At 39.0% G+C, this 20,320-nt stretch overlaps 1 protein-coding gene and 1 non-coding gene across 4 annotated transcripts in view; both read left to right on the forward strand.

The window, feature by feature from the left end:
* Positions 1–20,320, forward strand: part of RALA (RAS like proto-oncogene A) — a 95,422-nt gene that overhangs the window by 27,984 nt on the left and 47,118 nt on the right. The gene's annotated exons all lie outside the window — the stretch shown is intronic.
* LOC123812281 lies at positions 17,896–18,026 on the forward strand. Its single transcript, XR_006784557.1, has one exon. It is a non-coding gene; the product is annotated as a small nucleolar RNA SNORA38 (small nucleolar RNA).

Genomic DNA, 20,320 nt, shown 5'->3' on the forward strand with positions numbered 1-20,320 from the left:
AGATGGGTTATCCTTTGGCTCCTTATAGTGTTAACCGTGATCCTTCACCCCACTATCCACGTTTTAGAAAGGATAGAAAGAAGGTAAGACTCTTATTGGAGACGAGAGGATTGTTAGTTGAATCTAGAAAGCTGTGAGGCTGTGGGAGGTCAGATTCTCAAGGTAGGGTTGGATTAAAGATTAGTAAATAGGAGTAGTGTGTAAAAGAATAGAGAGAACCCCCACAATAGTATAGTTCAGGAAATTGCAAAGTGGGCTGAGATCAGGTAGGGGTATTGAGTAGTAGTTACAATTGTATGTACTAGGTCTTATTAACAGTAATAGTAAAGTGACAGTCTTGTGGCAGAATCGATGAGGTCTAGATAACAAGAACAAGGAGTATAGAACCTTGAGAGGTGTATTAATGGAACACAGATGAAGGATAGTAAATTATCAACACACTGTGACTGAGATACTAGGGGGAATCTATCAAATGACAGTATAACCAGCCAAGCAAAGAAGATTATACAGAAAGAAAAAGAATACCAAAATACTATGAAAATAAAAAATGCCGGAAAAGTGAGAAAAAGATAGTTCAAATTTACAGTAACTTGCAAGATTTAAGAAAAAGGAAATAAAAGCAGAAGATGGAGTGCAGGAGAGATAAATTTGGAGTGGAAAGAATAATATTAGGGTGAATGGAAGAGAAACATAAAGGATTGAGGGATATAAAAATAATAAGAATTGAAAAGTAAAATGTCACTTAAAACACAAGATAAAATCAATCATCCAACAACAGCCACAAAAACCAAACCAAACCAAACCAAACCAAACAAAAAAAAAATCTTCTTGTTGGTTTCTAACTGGCCAGACCAGTTTTTCTGATCTTGATGGCTTCAGCTGGCTGAGGGACCTTTGCAATGCTTATCCCTCTTCCCAGCCAAATCTCAGCAAGTCTCTTAGGTACCCTGGGCGCTCCCGAGCACACTCTCTCTGGAGCTCACTGCCACGTTTCTTCCAGACTCCGGGGTCCCTGCAGGGATCCAGCTCTATGATCTCAGGAGGCACCCGCGACATTTTGGGATTCACTGTGCCCTCCCTGGGAGTCGTAGAAGGGTGCGCTACTCCACCAAACTTTTGAGTTTCGGGCTCTAGGAACGCCCTAAGCGCTGTGACCCTTCCAGGTTCACAGCAGGAGAGTCAGGATTCCCGATGGGGCGCGCACTTACCCAGTTCATCACCGCTGGCTCCCGAAACCTGAGAATGCCTGCGCCCTTTCCTGGATCGGGGTTGCGATGTCTAGGTTTTCAACCGATCCACACTCCCACCAGACTAGGGGTGTGGGCACATTTCCCAGCCGCCCCTGGTCGGGCTGGCTGGAAATTTTTGAGTTTCATGCTGTAGGAATGCGCTGCGTCCCTTCTGGGATCACAGAGCGAGAGTCAGGCTTCCTGATGGGGCGTGCGCTTTCACAATTCAGAACTGTAGGCTCCCGAAACCTGAGAATGCTGCGCCCTTTCCCAGCTCTGGGTTTTCCACCGATCCACACTCCCACCAGGCGAGGGGTGCGGGTGCTCTTCCAGGCCGCCCCTGGTCGTGCCAGCTGGAGGCCCTCACTTCTCCCAGGACTCTGGGTGGGTGTTCACAATCCCTGGGTGATTTTTTCCCAGTCCAACTGGGCTCTCTGTGCCTTCAAGCAACAAGTTCTCCCCTGGAGTTGCTCAACCCCCGTATTTGGGGGAGGGAGCAGCAACTCCCCTCTCCCCGGGTCCCTGAGGCAGACCCGGGAGCACCGGGCCTGGGGACTGCACACCCCTGGTCCCTGCGCTGATTCCTGGGTCCCTTTTGTCCTGAAGCAGTCTCCTTACCGTCTGGTTTTTCAATGATCGCAATAATATTTGATGTCCTGCTTTCAAAAGTGATTCGGTAACCTAGTCCACTTGCTCTGTTTCTCCACCGATCCGCGAGTTTCCTTCCTCTTAACAGAAGCCGAGAAACATGCAGCCTAGAGTAAAGCCACCATCTTCGAGTCTCTACATGTTTTATCAGGTAATTGAAGATGACAGATAACTTCCTTGATGGCTTCCCAAAATGTCTGCCTGTTAGTTATTTCCTTACCATCCTGATTACAGCCTTTTAAATTAATACAGTAACATTCACTTCTTTGTAGGTCAAATTTTACAATTTAAAATATGAAACAAACATAGAAAGAGAAAATTACTAGAATCTGTAGGTTTTCTTCTGTGGCCAGGTGTTAAACTAAGCAATTTCAGACTCATCATTTCCATTTAATCATTCAAACACAACCTTATGAGGTAAATTAGGAAAGTTGAGGCTACAGCATTAAGAATTATGAAGTAAGATTTTAAAACATACAAATAAGGAAAAACAACATACTGTATTTTGCCATGTATAATGTGTACTTTTTTGCCCAAGCTTTTGAGGGAAAAGTAAGTGTGCATATTATCTGAAATACATCTATCTGTTTTTATGTTTTTGTAATTATTTGTCACATAAAATTTCTTGTACCATAATATATTCAAAAATAAATGCTAAAATTTCTTTATATTACAAAACCAAATATCTAAATATAAATAAATAATTGAAATTAAAAACTAAAACAAAAGTTTTTTATTTCCCCTGAAAGTTTGGGCCAAAAATGTGGGTACATGACATGGATCCCAGCTCCTGGGGTCCGCAGCATTATGGATGAGATGTGACAGATTCACATGGACTACCAAGTCCTATGGAGGAAAAGGGACGGCAAGGCTTCTCTCAAGAGGAGAAAAGACTTCGAGTGCCTCGAGCCTTGCCTTGACAGGCTTTTATTGGGTTCAGTTTGCACAGGAATACAGGGTGTATGTAAAGCTCATCAGTCATTGTCAGGCAGAAATGATTAAACAATAGATAAAATTTAGAGAACTCTGAGGGCTTATTCTGAGTCAAGGTCAGATAGTTAAAGGGCCATAAAACTTTGGGGGAAAAATCCACTTCCCCTTGGACACTTATCATTTAAATTGAGGGTATTAGCAAAGTAGGTTTCATGCGATTTTATGCATTCTTTCTTAGGCCTGATAGCCTTAGGAAACCCGCCCTTTCCAGCACAGGGCCTCACTCACCTCCAGCATTGTTTCAGGCTTAAATCAGGCAGGGGAAGTAAGGCAGCCAAGAGATTAGGAAACTTCTTGCAGACAGAATGAGGACTCCGGCTATGTCAAAGCCAAGAGGCGAAGGTCCATCAACGCCTTTTTCTATAGTTCCCCAAGTCCTTCCCTGAGGGCCCCTTCATGACCGTGCCTGTCTTAGGTCATCCCTCTTTTGAGGAATCTTACCCGTCATTGGCTAAGTCATCCGCCCCTGGGCCAAGCAGGGTGAAGAGAAAGGGGGCAGAGGTGGTGCCCCTACAAGGAAGATAAGCTTTGTCTCCTAAGTGGCTTATGGTCCCAAGGTCCTTTACTTAGCCTTAGCCATGGGGGATTACAGCTTCTGAAACCAGTCAGGGCAGTTCCCAACAGGTACATATTATACTTGGCAAATTATGGGACCTTTAAGCATCTGAAATAGAAAGATAAGGTCCTAGCACTAAAAGCTACTATGCATCCCATGCTCAAGAAAATAATTAGGCCATCATTCAGAATCTACTTAACTTTTATATCTATTACAATATGCCTTTTAGCTTGCTTCCAAACAGTTTTTAGGGGTAAAGGGGTGATGCTCCTGAAGGCAGCACATAGGTAGCTGTAATCAGTGATGGACAGCTATGAAAGGAAGGGAAGAGGCAGAAAGACTATAAAATGACATAGGAGAACTAAGAGTTCCATATTCTGGGGCTGTTGAATCCAAGAAAACTGCCATGAACTCATAATAGCCTCTAGGAATAGGTTAATTATTGATCATTATAATTCTGGTTTATCAAATTTTTAAAAAAAGTTATTTAGTAAAGTTGAGGAATTCGTGAGACAAAATTTTGAACTCAAAATCTATGTGTAATACAATTCAAAAATTAAAACATGGTCTTACCCAAATGTTGTTTCTGATGGCTCAGTTGCTTGTTTTTCCTTGATTATTGTCTCTTTGGAATATTATTAAGATTATTTTTTAGTGTGTGTATGTTAAGTATTAAGTATAATAAGATACCTGGTGAATAGTGGGTACTCATTCACTGATTATTGATTTGGAAAGGTAATCTATGAATTTATCATCTATCATTTCTTGTAACCATGGCTAAATTATCAAGGCTTTCCCATCTTGGATGTGTTAAAGTTTATCACAATTTGACTTTCCCTTTATGTCTTAGCACATTCTGGTCCATTCTCTCTGTTGTGAATTGATTAGTATTTAGAGAAAATATTAGGCTAAGTAAGACATAGTTTATATTTTCCTGTAATAATGTATGTGAGTAATTTTTAAATTACCTAGTTAACAGTTGCTTTCTTTTAGGAAGTAGAAAACTAAGACTGTATTATTCCAGAAATAATTTGTTTCATCATCTCATTTGCTTCCAAATCCCCGCTGTAAATTTCGTAGCTCCTTTGCTGTAAGTAGTCAAGTAGATATGGTCCTTAATTCTTATAAGTTTAAACTGTATGTAATTTTATTGTGTATTTAAATCATTGATACAAATACTTAGTTTTTTGTTTGTTGTGGGGGGTTTTTTTTTCAATTAAAAAATTAAAATGTACAGTGTCAGAATATTTATGGGGTCTTTTTTTTATTGTTCATAACCTTAAAGAAATCCTTGAGAGCATTGCCACCATTAAGGACTGTAGGATAGTAAGCTGTCTGTATTTTTAGTGAAATTCTAGTAACTTCATATAAAAAACAGTTTCAGTGTTCAGTGTACAATGTATGTCACCATTTGACAGATTTGTGCAAAAGGTTGAAAACCCAATTTCTGCTTATAAGTTACTTTGTGCTGTTTCCTGACATTGATAGATTAAGAAATATGATACAGGAAGAATTTTCAATAACATTCTGAAACCCTAAGAAGTTAAGTTCTCTTTGTTTCAATATATTGAGACTATAATTGTAACATTGTTTGAGTTTAGAATTCAAGGCTCATTTTTTTCAACTTAATGTCAGTATAACATTGTTAAATACATGAAAATGCTTAGGCACATTTTCCATGTGTAGTTTATTTTTATAGTATTAGTCAATAAATGTATGTTTTAAGTGTGTGTCACAGTATGGAGGTTCCATAGCTGCGCTCAGAAAAAAAATTTTTTCTGTTAAAGGCAGCCATATGAAAGTAATTTTGAGATCAGACTTTTTACTAATGTGTTTTCTTCATCCCCAAAGTGGAACATAATGGCAGTAGTGGTTTTGTAAATGAAACGAGAAAGGAAAAAATAATGGTAATTGAGGTATTCTTTTAAAGATTTTATTTATTTTTAGAGGGGGGGAAGAGAAGGACAAAGAGAGGGAGAGAAATATCAATGTGTGGTTACCTCTCACGCACCCTCTACTGGGGACCTGGCCTGCAACCCAGGCATGTGCCCTGAGTGGGAATCGAACTGGTGACCATTGGGTTCATAGCCCGTGCTTGATCAGCTGAGCTACACGGGCATGGGCTATTGAGGTATTTTTTAACCTTTAGAAATTATAGCTTGTCAGGACTTCCAGCCAAGATGGAGGCATAAGTAGACACACTGTGCCTCCTTGCACAACCAAAAGAAGGACAACAACAATTTCAAAACAAAAAGCAACCAGAACTGACAGAAAATCTAACTGTATGGAAGTCCAGCAACCAAGGAGCTAAAGAAGACACATTCATCCAGACCAGTAGGAGGGGCGGAATTGGACAGCAGGGGCGGAGAGGACACACTGCAAGGCAGCAGCTTTCGGACCTAGCCAGGCAGCAGATTGTGTAAGGGGGCGTGGGGCACAAGGTAGCTGGATGACCAGGTGGTCCTACATTCTCGAGCAAATAAACTGGGTAGCAGGACACAACACACAACCCAGGGTTGCAATGTAGGTAAATAAAGTGTCAAATCACTGATTGAAAACACCTGTGGGGGTCCAGGAGCCAGGGAAAAACTCCCAGCCTCACAGGAGAGTTCATTGGAGAGACCCACAGGATCCCAGGATGAAAATAAACCCACCCACACAGGAATCAGCACCAGAAGGACCCAATTTGCTTGCGGGAGGGGGGGGCGGTGACTGAAATCTGGCAAAGAGTGGAGCAAGCACCATTGTTCCCTCTCAGACCTCTCCCCCACATACAGCATCACGAACCAGTGACATGGGTTACCCCGCCCCAGAGAACACCTGAGGCTCCGCCCCTCATACATAACGGGCGCATCAAGTCAAAAAAAAAAAAAAAAGGCCCAAATGAAAGAACAGATCAAAGCTCCAGAAAAAATACAACTAAGTGACGAAGAGGTTGCCAACCTCTCAGATGCACAGTTCAAAGCACTGCTGATCAGGATGCTCACAGAATTGGTTGAATTGGGTCACAAATTAGATGAAAAAATGAAGGCTACGCTAAGTGAAATGAAGGAAAATGTACAGGGAACCAATAGTGATGGGAAGGAAACTGGGACTCAAGTCAATGGAGTGGACCAGAAGGAGGAAAGAAACAGCCAACCAGAAAAGAATGAAGATATAAGAATTCAAAAAAATCAGGAGAGGCTTAGGAACCTCCAGGACAACTTTCAAACATTCCAACATCCAAATTATAGGGGTACCAGAAGGAGAAGAGGAAGAGCAACAAGTGGAAAAGTTATCTGAACAAGTAATAAAGGAGAACTTCCCCATTCTGGCAAAGAAATAGACTTCCAGGAAGTCTAGGAAGCTCAGAGTCTCCCAAAGAAATTGGACCCAAGGAGGAACACACCAAGGCACATCATACTTACGTTACCCAAGATTAAAATGAAGGAGAGAATCCTAGCAGCAGCAAGAGAAAAGGAGACAGTTACCTACAAAGGAGTTCCCATCAGACTGTCAGCTGACTTCTCAAAAGAGACCTTACAGGCAGGAAGGGGCTGGAAAGAAGTATTCCAAGTCATGAAAGGCAAGGACATACATCCAAGATTTCTCTATCCAGCAAAGCTTTCATTTAGAATGGAAGGGCAGATAAAGTGTTTCTCAGATAAGATCAAGTTAAAGGAGTTCATCATCACCCAGCCCTTATTATATGAAATGTTAAAGGGACATATCTAAGAAAAAGAAGATAAAAAACATGTAAAATGACAGCAAACTCAAGTATTAACAACCACGCCTAAAACAAAAACAAAAGCAAACCAAGCAAACAACTAGAACAGGAACAGAACCACAGAAATGGAGGTCACATGGAGGGTTAGCAACAGGGGAGTGGGAGGAGGAAAGGGGGGGGAAAGGTACAGAGAATAAGTAGCATAGAATGTAGGTTGAAAATAGGGGGAGAGTAAGAATAGTATGGGAAATGTAGAAGCTAAAGAACTTATAAGTATGACACATGGACATGACTAAAGCGGGGGATATGGGTGGGAGAGGGTGTACAGGGTGGGGGGGAGTGAAGGGGGGAAAATGGGACAACTGTAATAGCATAATCAATAAAATATATTTTAAAAAATAAACTATTGCTGTTCAAAAAAATGATTAAGGTAGTAAATATGTATATTTTACCACAAAAGGGTGGAACCAAAAAATTACATAAAATTTAAAAAATATTAAAAAATATGTAAGTGACTGTGTTCATTATCAACTGCTGCATAACCGATTACCCTAAAACTTAGTGGTTTAAAAATAACATTTATTTTAATTTGAGAAGCTTAGCCAGAAGGCTCTAATTCAGGGACTCTCATGAGGGTGCAGCCAAGAGACGCTGACATGCCATGGCTGGTGGGGCTCAGTGGACTGAGTGCTGGTCTGTGAACCAAAGGGTTGCCAGTTCGATTCCCAGTCAGGGCACATGCCTGGGTTGCAGGGCATGCAAGAGGAAAGCACACATTGATGTTTTTTATACACTGATGGCAGACTGCAGCTATCTGAAGGCTTAAACAGAGTTGGAGGATCTGCTTCCAAGATGGCTCACTAACAATGGCTATTGTGGCAGGAGGCCTCCAATGACAGCTAGCTTCCTCCAGAGTGCACCGAAACCTCCTCCTCACCAGCTCCTCCTCCTCGCCAACCTCCACGCCCGCTCCTCCTCTCTGCCCCTCCTACTGGTCTGGATGAACGGGTCTACCTCAACTTCTTGGCTGTCCAACTTCCATTCAGATAAATTCTCTGTCAGTTCTGGGTGTTATTCTGCCTCTAAATTGTTGTTGTTCTAATCTTGGCTGTGCGTGGAGGTACGGTGTGTCCACCTATGCCTCCATCTTGCCAGAAGTCTCCCGATACTTTATTTTTCATAGTGGACTTTTTTTAGTATTTTTAAAAAATTTTAATGTATTTTTAATCATTGTTTTATTGTTGTTCGAATACAGTTGTCTCCATTTTCCTGCCACCACTTTCCCCCGTGCAACCCACACCCACTTCCCACCTTCAATCCTACCCCTCTTTGGCTTTGTCCATGGGTCCATTATACATGTTCTTTGACAGCATTTCCCCTTCTTTCCCCATTATCTCCCTTCCCCTCCCCTCTGGTTATGGTTACTGTCAGTTTGTTCTTTTTTTTTTTTTTTAACTTTTTTTATTGTTGTTCAAGTACAGTTGTCTCCATTTTCCCCTCACCACTCCCTCCCACCCTAGCCATCTTTGAGTGTACAATTTAGTAGGATTAAATAAATTCACATTTTTGTGCAACCATCACCACCGCTCATCCCTGTAACTCTTCATCTTGTAAAACTGAAACTTTATATTTATTAAATAATAACTCCCCAGTTTCCCCTCACCTTAGTCCCTGGTAACCGCTATTCTACTTTGTCTTTGTAATTTCATCCACTCTTAAGTATTTCAAATAAATGGAATCGTACAATATAGTGTGTGTGTGTGTGTGTGTGTGTGTGTGTGTGTGTCTGTGTGTGTGTGTGACTGGTTTATTTCACTCAACATAATGGCCTCAAGGTCCATCTGTGTTGTAGCATATTGCATAATTTCCTTGCTTTTTGAAGCTGAATAATATTTCATTATATGTATATACCAGTTTTGCTTATCCATTCACCTGTCTACAGACACTTTGGTTGCTTCTATGCTTTAACTATTGTGAATAATGTTGCTAAGAACATGGATATACAAGTATCTCTTCATGACCCTGCTTTTAATTCTTTTAGATATGTACCTAGCAATAGAATTGCTAGATTATATGGTAATTCTTTTTTAATTTTTTGAGGAACCACCATACTGCCTCCCACAGTGGGTGTACCATTTTACACTTCTACCAAGAGTGCACAAGTGTTCCAATATCTCTGCATCCTCACCTATACTGTTCCATTTTCTGTTTTTGATTTTTGATAGTGGGCATCCAAACAGATGTCAGGTGGTATCTCACAGTTTTGATTTGCATTTCCCTAATTAGTAACCTTAAATATCTTTTCATGTGCTCATTGACTGTTCATTCATTTCTTTTCTTTGAAGAAATGTTTATTCAAGTCCTTTGCCCATTTTAAATCGTGTTTGTATTTTTGTTGATTCTTAGGAGTGTTCTCTATATATTCTGGGTATTATTACCTTATATATTATTTGTAAATATTTTCTCCCATTATGTGTTTCATTTTTACACTGTTGGTAGCCTCTTTTGATGCGCAACATTTTCTAATTTTCATTAAGTTCAATTTGTCCATTTTTTCTTTTCTTACCTGTGTCTTCGGTGTCAGATCCAAGAAATCATTGACAAATCCAATGCCATGAAACTTTTGTCCTATATTTTCTTTTAAGAGTTTTATTCTTTTAGGTCTCACATTTAGGTTCTTGATCTAGTAATTACCTTTTATTTTAAAAATATAAGTTAGGACCTTATTTCCAGCAATTTTGCTAAGTTTACTTGTTACTATTGATTATTTGGTTCTTTTGGAATGTTGCCTATGAATAATCTGTTTCATCTTTTCTTATCCCATCTTTTGCCTTTTATTTCTCGCTCTTGCACATTGCACCGACTGGAATCTCCATGACATTATTAACTGGAAATGATGGTAGTGAACAATCTTGTCCTATCCCTTACTTCATGAGGAAAGTATTTACTATTTTACCTGTAAAGATTTTGTAAATATTATTTATCAGTTTAAAGAGGTTTCCTCAATTTCTAGTTTGCTAAGAATTTTCAGTGAGTGAATATTGAATTCTATCAGATGCATTTTTTTTGCATCAGTTGAGATGACGTTTCTCCCTTTTTGTGAATTATATTGATTTGTGAATGTGTAAACCAACCTAGTATTCTTGAATAAATCCAGGTGGTTCACAGTGTGTTAACTTTTTCCATGTCATTTGGGTTTGGTCTGGTGATATTTTAATGTTTTTACATCTGCATTCATGAGAAGTTGGCTTGTACTCTTTGTTCTTGTTCTTTTCAGGTTTTCATGCCAAGATGGTATTGGTGTCGTAAAATGAGGAGAGATATGATTCCTTCTCTTTTCAGTATTTTAAAGGTCTTATTTTTATAAATTGAACCATATTAATGACATTATAACATTTTGTCCATTTCCAGTTTCATTTTTGTTACGAAAGCTGTGAATTTTGCAGAGGATATATTTCATATGTGGCACTGCCTCTACATCCTTATCCTAGAACCCTTCTTTTCTTCATTAGACTATCCCCATCAGTGATATATTTACATAGTTTTTCCATGTACTGCATTGTTTTTATAAAAGAAATAATTTACTTTTGAAGACTATCTTCTCTGGTGCCTCTTTCTTTTTCATAAATAAAAAGTAGTTTTTGTATATAATATTATTGTAGAATCCAGAACATATTTTAGCTGACACATTAGAAACATTTGTACTTTTATCTACGTGTATAAGAACCTATTCTTGTTACCTAAAACCTTTGTGGTTTTTAGCAGTATTTGTGGATAATGTAATGCATTTTAATATATCTTTTATTTTGTACATGTTATTTTAGCCATTTTTTTAACAATTTTATTCTCTTTTTTAAGATTTTATTTATTTATTTTTTAGAGAGAGAAGGGAGGGAGATAGAGAGAAACATCAATGTGCGGTTGCTGGGGATTATAGCCTGCAACCCAGGCATGTACCCTGGCTGGGAATCAGACCTGCGACACTTTGGTTCGCAGCCCGAGCTCAATCCACTGAGCTACTCCAGCCAGGGCTCTATTTTAGCCATTTTTAACATAGCAGGAAGAATAAGTATTAATGGAGCGTGATGTGGATCTCATTATTAAGAAGCCTTAATGGATGCTTGCAAGCACTTATTAAGTTCAGACAAATTATACAAAGTTTTGATTCAGTATTGCATTACTTTAAAGATGACTAAGCCCTGGCCAGGTAGCTCAGTTGGTTAGAGTGTCATCCTACCATGCCAGTGTTGCAAGTTCAATATCTGGTCAGGGCACACACAAGAAGCAACCAATGAATGCATAAATAAGTGGAACAAATCGATGTTTCTCTGTCTCTGTCCCCCTCTCTCCTTTTTTCTCTCTAAAATCAATAAATAAAAATAAATTAAAGATAACTGAAAAATGTGGAGGTTTTCTTGTTCTGGATACTTAGTTTTAATACCATAAAAATTCTGATTATTTCCTACTACAGTTCCATAGTCCTTTATCTAAAACCTTCCAGGTCTGATGTGTCTTAGGATTCAGAATTCTTAGAATTTAAGAAAGATAATTTCATGCTTATACTAAATATTACATAATTCGGTGCAGTACCCTTTAATGAAATACCATTTCTGTGATAAAATGTGTGACTATACTACATGGGATAACTAAATAATACAAATACAAGGTCTGTCCAGAAAGTATTCAACCATGTAATATGAAAAAATACATTTATGGAATAAGATAAAATAAACATTGTACATAGGACAATGACTCCTCAGTCCCCTTCAAAGTAGGCACCTTGGGGTCTCACACAGTTCTCCCAGTGTCATTAGCAACTGCAGTATGATGTTCCTTCTGCTCTGATAGCAAAAGCCACAGAACAGATTTTGCCATGACACGTGTCACGCCAAGATCCTGCATCAGAATCTTGGACACAGTAATTTTTGGAATCCCCAGATCAGCTTCTAGTTCTCACACTGTCAGTCACTGATCTTTGTTGATTGCAGCCAATACATGTTCAACATTCTCAGGTGTTCTGCTTGTTACAGGCCTTCCAGAACATCAGTCACTTTGAACAGATTCTTGACCATCTTTGACGTGTTTGTGCCACACTTTTATTTGCACGACACTCATTGCATCATCCTTGAAGGCTTTCCGAATCATCTGAATAGTTTCTGTGGAGGAATGTTCAAGCTGAAGGCAAAATTTGATGCAGATTCATTGCTCTACTCACTCACTCCTTTTGAATAAAATGGCCACACAGTTCACATGCTCACTCAACAGCATCTACTGCCCCCACTGACTAGTACAGTGAAGTCATCATTGCTAATGCATGAGCATTACAGTTCACTCTCCTTGACTGCCAGGTTATATCGATGTTACTCAAACCATTCTTCTTACATTAATAATGGCTGGACTTTTTCTGGACAGCCCTCATAGTCTTTTATCTATTCAGGTCAGGTTTGCCGTAAATTGGTTTGCACCAGGCCAATTTGGAAAAAAACTTCAATTTTCAGATCTATTTATATTTTAATATTGTAGTTAACTATTGGGTAACACACTAAGGAACAACAATGAGGTTTATCATTTACAATATAGGTTAGTATGGCTGGTCACAATGTCCCCTCTTCTTTTATAAAAGAATTTCTAAGTGTTGGCAGGACATGCATGCAACTGCTGCCTAGAATAAAGACTACATATCCCAGTTTTTCTTACAGGTAACTGTGCCAGGTGACTAATTTCTGGCCAGTGAAATCAAGTAGTAATGATGTGTAAAACTTTCAGGAAGGGCTCTTAAAGTAAAAGTACGGTTGCATGCCTTAAACTTACTTTGTAATGGTTGTTGAAGTTCATATTGTATTGCTTTGTAATGACTATTGAAATTCATATTGTACCATGTGGACAGATAACCACTAAAAAACTGGAAGGATGCTGGTTGCTAGATAATTTTGGAGCCACAATATTAGCTCTGGATTGCCTATCTCCATACACTTATATTATCGCAGAAATTAATTTCTATATTTTAGCTGTTACTTTTGGGTTTTCTGTCATTAGCAGCCAGACCTAAACCTAACAAATACAGAATTACTCATAGATCCGTAAAGCCATGTTACAAGTAGTCTTCCATTTCAGCTTGGCCTACTTTGCAGATCTGATTACTTTGTGATTGTTTTCTTCAATGACACTGATGAAAAACTTATACTAGGAGTGAAATAAGTTAAAGCTCTGCCATTGTCTTCTTGCTTACCTGCCCTTGATTGAATCTGTTCAGTTTGTGATTTCTTAAATTCTCCATTTTGTAAAGGTGTGTTGGGTGAAACTTAGGTAATTATTTATAAATCACCTACCTAGATATTGTAAATGAAAATACACTAATATCCTGAAAGTAGATGAACAATTACTGGAGCACTTTTTCCACCCCTCGTAACGCTCACTGTCTTCCCTCTTGAACTCCACATTTGACAGACACCCAGTGAGGATGTCAGTCTCAATCCATACATTGCCTATTAATAAAGCTTAATTTATTTCATTGTTTAAGATTAGAAACATGTAAATACAAGTTCTAATATTTTTCCGTATTCAGTGGCTTATTTTGTATTCATCCTGGGGTGCATATATAAGCCTACTCTCAAGATCCCTGTTACAGGAAATGTATCGGAAGTAGTCAAGTTTTTAGGTTGGGATAATATGACTGTTGGAATAATTCAGGCTGATGTGATGTCCTAAATTGAGTTGGGGTTTGAGAAAGAAGCTAGATTTTAAATACTAAGGAGGTGGGATATATAGGATGTTAAGTGATGAATTGTACAAGAAAAGTTAAGGAAGAGGCATCAAGAATAACCAAAGTTTTCAGCCTGTGTACCTGAGCCTGAGTGGGTGATGATGCCATTCATGGAAATGGGGAATGTAGGAGAAGGAACATGCTGTTCAAATCATTTTGAGTTTGAGTATCTTGTGAATATCCAAGATACAATCAGTAGTAGTTGGAAAGAGATGGACTCTATTCACATCTCCACTCAACTGATAATTAATATTGAAAATACATTATCCCTTGTATAGTCTTAATGAGCTTGTGTTTTTATCTATCTGATACCTGTCTTATAGGGTCATTTAGAACATGGTAAGCATTCATCTATAAATTTTAGCTTCCTTTAAAAATAATCAGTAATATATATTCATTTATATTATGAAATGTAACTGAGTTTATGAACAGGTTCTTTCTAGTAGGACATCTGCACAGCCTCTGCCATCATGGGGCTTATTCTGTGAATTCTGTAACTGTCCTTCATATTGATGAGTGATTCAGCTATGAAGATGATTTTTGGAAATACACTAGAGGTAAAGTCCAGCTAGTTGCCTCTCTGATCAGAAGATCACTTTGGTATCTGTGGCTATCCCAGATATGTTGTGTCCTTGTAACCAAAACTTTTGGTATATGGTACATTGGAAATGATGTAGGTTTGGAGTTTCATAGACCTGTATTTCAGTTCTAGCTCAGCCATTTATTTATTAGCTATGTGATCTTGGACATGTTTAACTGTGTGATCTTGGACACATTATATAACTTTGGGGGGCTCATTTACATGGTCTATTACAAAAATGTAAACAAAGAATGGAAATTCCTACCTACCTTCCAGTGTTATTGTTGAATACTGGAAGTAACTTTTTAAATATCTAACATAAAGCCTTGAACATTTTAAGCCCTTATATCAGTGTTTGTTTCACTTCTGTGTCACCAAATCATCAGCTGGTATGACCTATAAAACAGGACATTTTTTCCAGGAAGTCAGACTTGTACTTTCCTGTCACCATAATCTTTTTAAAGACTGTGGTCAGATTCCTCTGTGTTTGGGGAGCATCTGTCATCTCATAAGCTTCTAAAGTCATATGCAAAATTTTGGAAGTTCGTAGATTTTATTGGGTTCCAAGTTTCTTGGTTCAGTTCTTGTTTTACAGATGTGAAAATCATGCTCATTAAAGGTTAGTAAGTCAGAAAAACTAAAGTCTTTAAGAGGCTAGTATGTGGTAGAATCTAGGACTACTTACATTCTAGTCTTCTTTCTGCTATAAGTCAGGGAAGTTGATTATGTTTAAAAAACACTGTGAAATGGGAAATGAAAAAAGTTAATATACAGTTAGTTTTGCCAATACGTTTCCCATCAACTTAGAAAATACTTTTTTTGTTCTTTTTCACTGTTAACTCATTCATTCAACAAATATTTCTTAAGGACTTACTATGAGACAGGCACTATCTAAGATATAAGAGATATAACAGTAAACAGAAAAATTTCTCCCCTTGTATCATATTATGGATACTGTTGTTTTTTCTTTTTCTGAAATGTAATCATAGATGTTTGAATGATAAAATTTTAGTACTATAAATAAGCTTTAGTAATTAATGTGAGATTTAACAAAAATAGAGTGGACTATTAAGTGTGCCTAAATAGAATTTTGCAGTAACTGGATTTTTGGTTTTGCCCTACTTAATGTACATTAATTCAGAACTTGTATTCTGTTATGCATTTAATAGTCTTTTGGAGTGACCAACAATTTTGATGTTTGCACTAAGATTTTATCTGGTATGCAAGGGAGATAAAAAGAGGTTCAGTAGTACACATATAACTAGTTTATTTGAAATATATCTTAAAGAGATGTTCTAGTTTTTTCAAATGTCTTAATATGTTTTATTGATTATACTATTAAAGTTGTCCCATTTTCCCCCCCTTCATTCCCCTCCCCCTGCATACTACCTCCCACCCACATTCCCCCACTTTAGTTCATGTCCATGTGTCATAAGTTCTTTAGCTTCTACATTTCCCACACCATTCCTGCCCTCCCACTGTCTATTTTCTACCTACCATTTATGCTATTTATTATTCGTACCTTTTACCCCTCTCTCCTCCTCCCACTCCCCTGTTGCTAACCCTCCATGTGATCTCCATTTCTGTGGTTCTCTTCCTGTTCTAGTTGTTTGCTTGGTTTGCTTTTGTTTTTGTTTTAGGTGTGGTTGTTAATACTTGTGAGTTTGCTGTCTTTTTACTGTTCATATTTTTTATCTTCTTTTTCTTAGCTAAGTCCCATTAACATTTCATATAATAAGGGCTGGGTGATGATGAACTCCTTTAACTTGACCTTATCTGGGAAGCACTTTGTCTGCCCTTCCACTCTAAATGAAAGCTTTGCTGGATAAAGCAATCTTGGATGTAGGTCCTTGCCTTTCATGACTTGGAATACTTCTTTCCAGCCCCTTCTTGCCTGTAAGGTCTCTTTTAAGAAATCAGCTGACAGTCTGATGGGAACTCCTTTGTAGGTAACTGTCTCCTTTTCTCTTGCTGCTGCTAGGATTCTCTCCTTCATTTTAATCTTGGGTAATGTAAGTATATGTGCCTTGGTGTGTTCCTCCTTAGATCCAACTTCTTTGGGACTCTCTGAGCTTCCTGGACTTCCTGGAAGTCTATTTCCTTTGCCAGATTGGGGAGGTTCTCTTGTATTATTTGTTCAAGTAACTTTCCACTTGTTGCTCTTCCTCTTCTCCTTCTGGTACCCCTATAATTCGGATGTTGGTGCGTTTAAAAAGATGTCCTGGAAGTTCCTAAGCCTCTCCTGATTTTTTTGAATTCTTATTTCTTCATTCTTTTCTGGTTGGTTGTTTCTTCCTTCTGGTCCACTCCATTGATTTGAGACCTATTTTTCTTTCCATCACTATTGGTTCCCTGCACATTTTTCTTCCCTTTCACTTAGTGTAGCCTTTATTTTTTTCCTTTAATTTGCCACCAAAATCAACGAGTTCTGTGAGCATCCTGATCAGCAGTGCTTTGAACTGTGCATCTGATAGGTTGGCTATCTCATGGTTGCTTAAAAGTATTGGCTTTGGGGCTTTGATTTGTTCTTCCGTTTGAGCCTTTTTGGGGGGGTGGTGGTGTCTGGTCGTACCTTTTACGTATGATGGGCAGAGCCTTAGGTGTTCACCAGGGCGGGGCAACCCAGTCTCTGGGTTGTGATGCTCTATGTGGGGCCGGGTCAGAGAGGGAACAATGGTGCTTGCTCCGCTCTCTGTCAGATTTCAGTCCCCTCTGCCGCTTCCCACAAGCAAATTGGGCCCTTCTGGTGCTGGTTCCCGGGTGGGTGGTCTTGTATACGTTCTAGGACCCTGTGGGTCTCTCCAACAAACTCTCCTGTGAGGCTGGGAGTCTCTCCCAGCACCTCAACCTACACAAGTGTTTTCAATCAGTGCTTTTAGGCTTTATTTCCTGGCACTGGGGCCCTGGGTTGCATGGTCTGTCTGGCTGCCCGTTTTCACCTGGTTTATCTGCATATGAATGTGTAACTACGGACAGCCAGCTGCCTTGCATGCTGGGTCTGTTTGTTGCCTCCCCGAGCCCGCACCCCGCACCCGGGGTCTGCCACGGGTCTGCCAGCTGCTGCCTGTGCCCTACACCCCCTGGTCTGCCAGCTACAGCTTTTTCCTGCCCCGACCCCTCTCCGCAGGCCACCGACTCTGCCCCTCTTACCAGTCTGGATGAATGGTTGTCAGGACTTACATACAGTTCAATTTTCTGTCTGTTCTGGTTGTTTTTTTGTTTCTAAATTTTTGTTGTCCTTAATTTTGGTGGTGCGAAGAGGCACAGTGTGTCCACCAATGGCTCCATCTTGGCCGGAAGTCTTCAAATGCCTTTTTAAAACTAATCACAGATGATTAGCGAAAATGCAGAGTATCATATCTTTCCTCTTGGGTGTCATCTACATAAACAGTTTTGTACAGTGAGAAACACTAATTTGTACCCTCCTACGAAGGCGTGTTTGTGGTTCCCTGTCTTTGGACAGGTAAGAATTGGAAGCAAAGAAATGTGGACATGGAGAAGTCTAGGGTCAGCTTGTTCGCCAAAGGCTCAAGATCAACCATCCCACATAGAGGAAAAAAAAAAAATACTAATTTGTTTAACATTCCATGTTAATATACTATCATGTCCAGCTTCATTGCATGTAATGTAAACCTGATGGATTCATCAGGTCATGTGTCTGTATAGTGTTTTTTATTCAGTAAAGTTTTATTCAATAAAGGCATGTTTTAATTTAGTGTTAAAAAAAAAAGCAATTTCTGCCCTGATGAATCTTACATTTTACAGAGAGGAGTACTAAAGGAGGTGAGGGAGTGAGCCTTATGTTAATCTTCTAGTAGAAGGAGTGAGAAATAATTTAGGACTTTAGATCATTGTAAGGCTTTTATTCCCAATAATATGGGAAGTCTTCTGTATATTTTGAGGGTAGAGCTTACAAATTTGCCAACAGATCAGATGTTGTCTGCAAGAGAGTAGTCAAGAATGACTCCAGGGTTTTGTCCTGGGCAATTTGAAGAATGGATTTGCCGTTTACTGGTAAAGGGAAAGCTGAGGGTCAAGTTGAGGTAAGGTGAAATTAGGAGTTGAGTTTTGGGCAATTTACATTTTAGTCAGCTAAGTTTGAAGTACTTACTAGACCAGTTGAAGTTGAGTAGGCTGAATATGAGGCTGGTGTTCAGGAGAAAGATGAAATCTGGGCGTATTAATTTTGGTGTCATCCCATGTAGAAGTGTACCGAGAGAGATATAAAGGGAATGAATATAGATAGAAAAAAGAGGTCCAAGCAAAATCCTGAAGGATACCAACATTTAGAATGAGAGAAAGATGGAAAAGAAGCAGCCATAGAGATTTGAGAAAAACCAAGTTATTGTGGTATTCTGGAAATCAAATGAAGTATTTTAAGAAAGAGGGAGGGGTTATCTTGGTCAGCTGCTGCTAACTGAAGTAAAATGAAGACTGAGAATTGATTACTGGATTTAGCAGTGTGGGATCATTGAGGACCTTAACAAAAAGCCTGGTAAGAGTATGCTTAGAAGAGAAAAGAAGCAAAATTAGACACTGTAAGTTCCAGAAATGGAAGCACAGTTTAAAATTTTTGTTTTGTTTTTTAAGATAGAAGAAATAACAAGTTCGTATTTAGAGATGATGGTGCATGGGGGATTTCCAGAGCAGTATCTTTTCAATCAGCTAGAGGGAATGGGATCTACTATGTTGGTGGAAGCATTGCTCTTACTAGATCTTGATCAGTTTCGTTCATAGCAATGGCTGGCAAATCACATTTCCAGATCCCAATTCAACCTACTGCCTGTTTTTGGAACACCACCACTCATATTTATTTAGATATTGTCTGTGCAGCAACAGAAATGAGTAGCTGCCTTCAACTCTGAGAGAAGCCTAAAATATTAACTCTCTCTTTACAGAGGGAGTTTGCCAATTCTTGATTTACAGTAACTAAAAGAGGAAATGGGGTGACATATGAGTAGGAGACGGGGGAAGAAGTAAAAGGCAAATCTAGGGAACTGAACATTTTGAAAAGGTATTCAGATACCGTTTGTGGTTTGGGTCAGATAAAGAAAACTGAACCTGGTATTTAGAGTGAAATGAGTTACAGCCTGGGTGCTTTTTCCAAAGGTAGATTCTTGAAAAAGTCCTAATCTCCAAAGCTATAGACTAACCACATAGTCAGTTGTTGATATGTTACATAGTACCCCAATTTTAGCAGCTTAGAACAACAAACATTTGTTGTTACAGTTTCTGTGGATCAAGAATTGCAAGCAGCTTAGCTGTATGGTGTCCACTTAGTCTCCTATGAAACTGCAGTCATCTGATTGCACCTGACTGCCATCATCTGAGACTTGGCTAGGAGGATCGGCTTCCTATCTTCCATGTTTCTTGGCAGGAGCCCTCAATTTCTTGCCACATGGGCTTCTATCATAGGACCAAACTACTCACATTGTTTTCCTTGTAGAGACTGAGAGTGAGAGTGCCCAGCACAGGAGCTTCAGTCTTTTGTAACCTCGTCCTGGAAGTGACATGCCTCTATTTCTCCTGTGTTATTAATACATTGGTCACACAGATCAAAGCTGGTACAGTACAGGAAGAGACTACAGAAGGGTGTGGATACGAGAAAGGTTGGGCTTTTGGGAAACCGTCTTGGAGGCTGGCTATTACAGACCTGCTACAAAATTCTGTGTATTACCTTGTGTACTTTCAGCTTTGCCATCTGACCAATATTTTCATAATTGGCCCACAGCAGCCATTTGTGACAGTCTGATTTTATTAAAGCCCAACCACAACCACTGTTTTAAGTATTTTTTTCCTGGTTACATAATTAATATTCATGGTAGAAATCTGGAATACCTATAAG

This window comes from Phyllostomus hastatus, unplaced genomic scaffold, assembly GCF_019186645.2.
Source record: "Phyllostomus hastatus isolate PE091 unplaced genomic scaffold, TTU_PhHast_1.1 phas_scaffold_78, whole genome shotgun sequence".
NCBI classification, from domain to species: domain Eukaryota; kingdom Metazoa; phylum Chordata; class Mammalia; order Chiroptera; family Phyllostomidae; genus Phyllostomus; species Phyllostomus hastatus.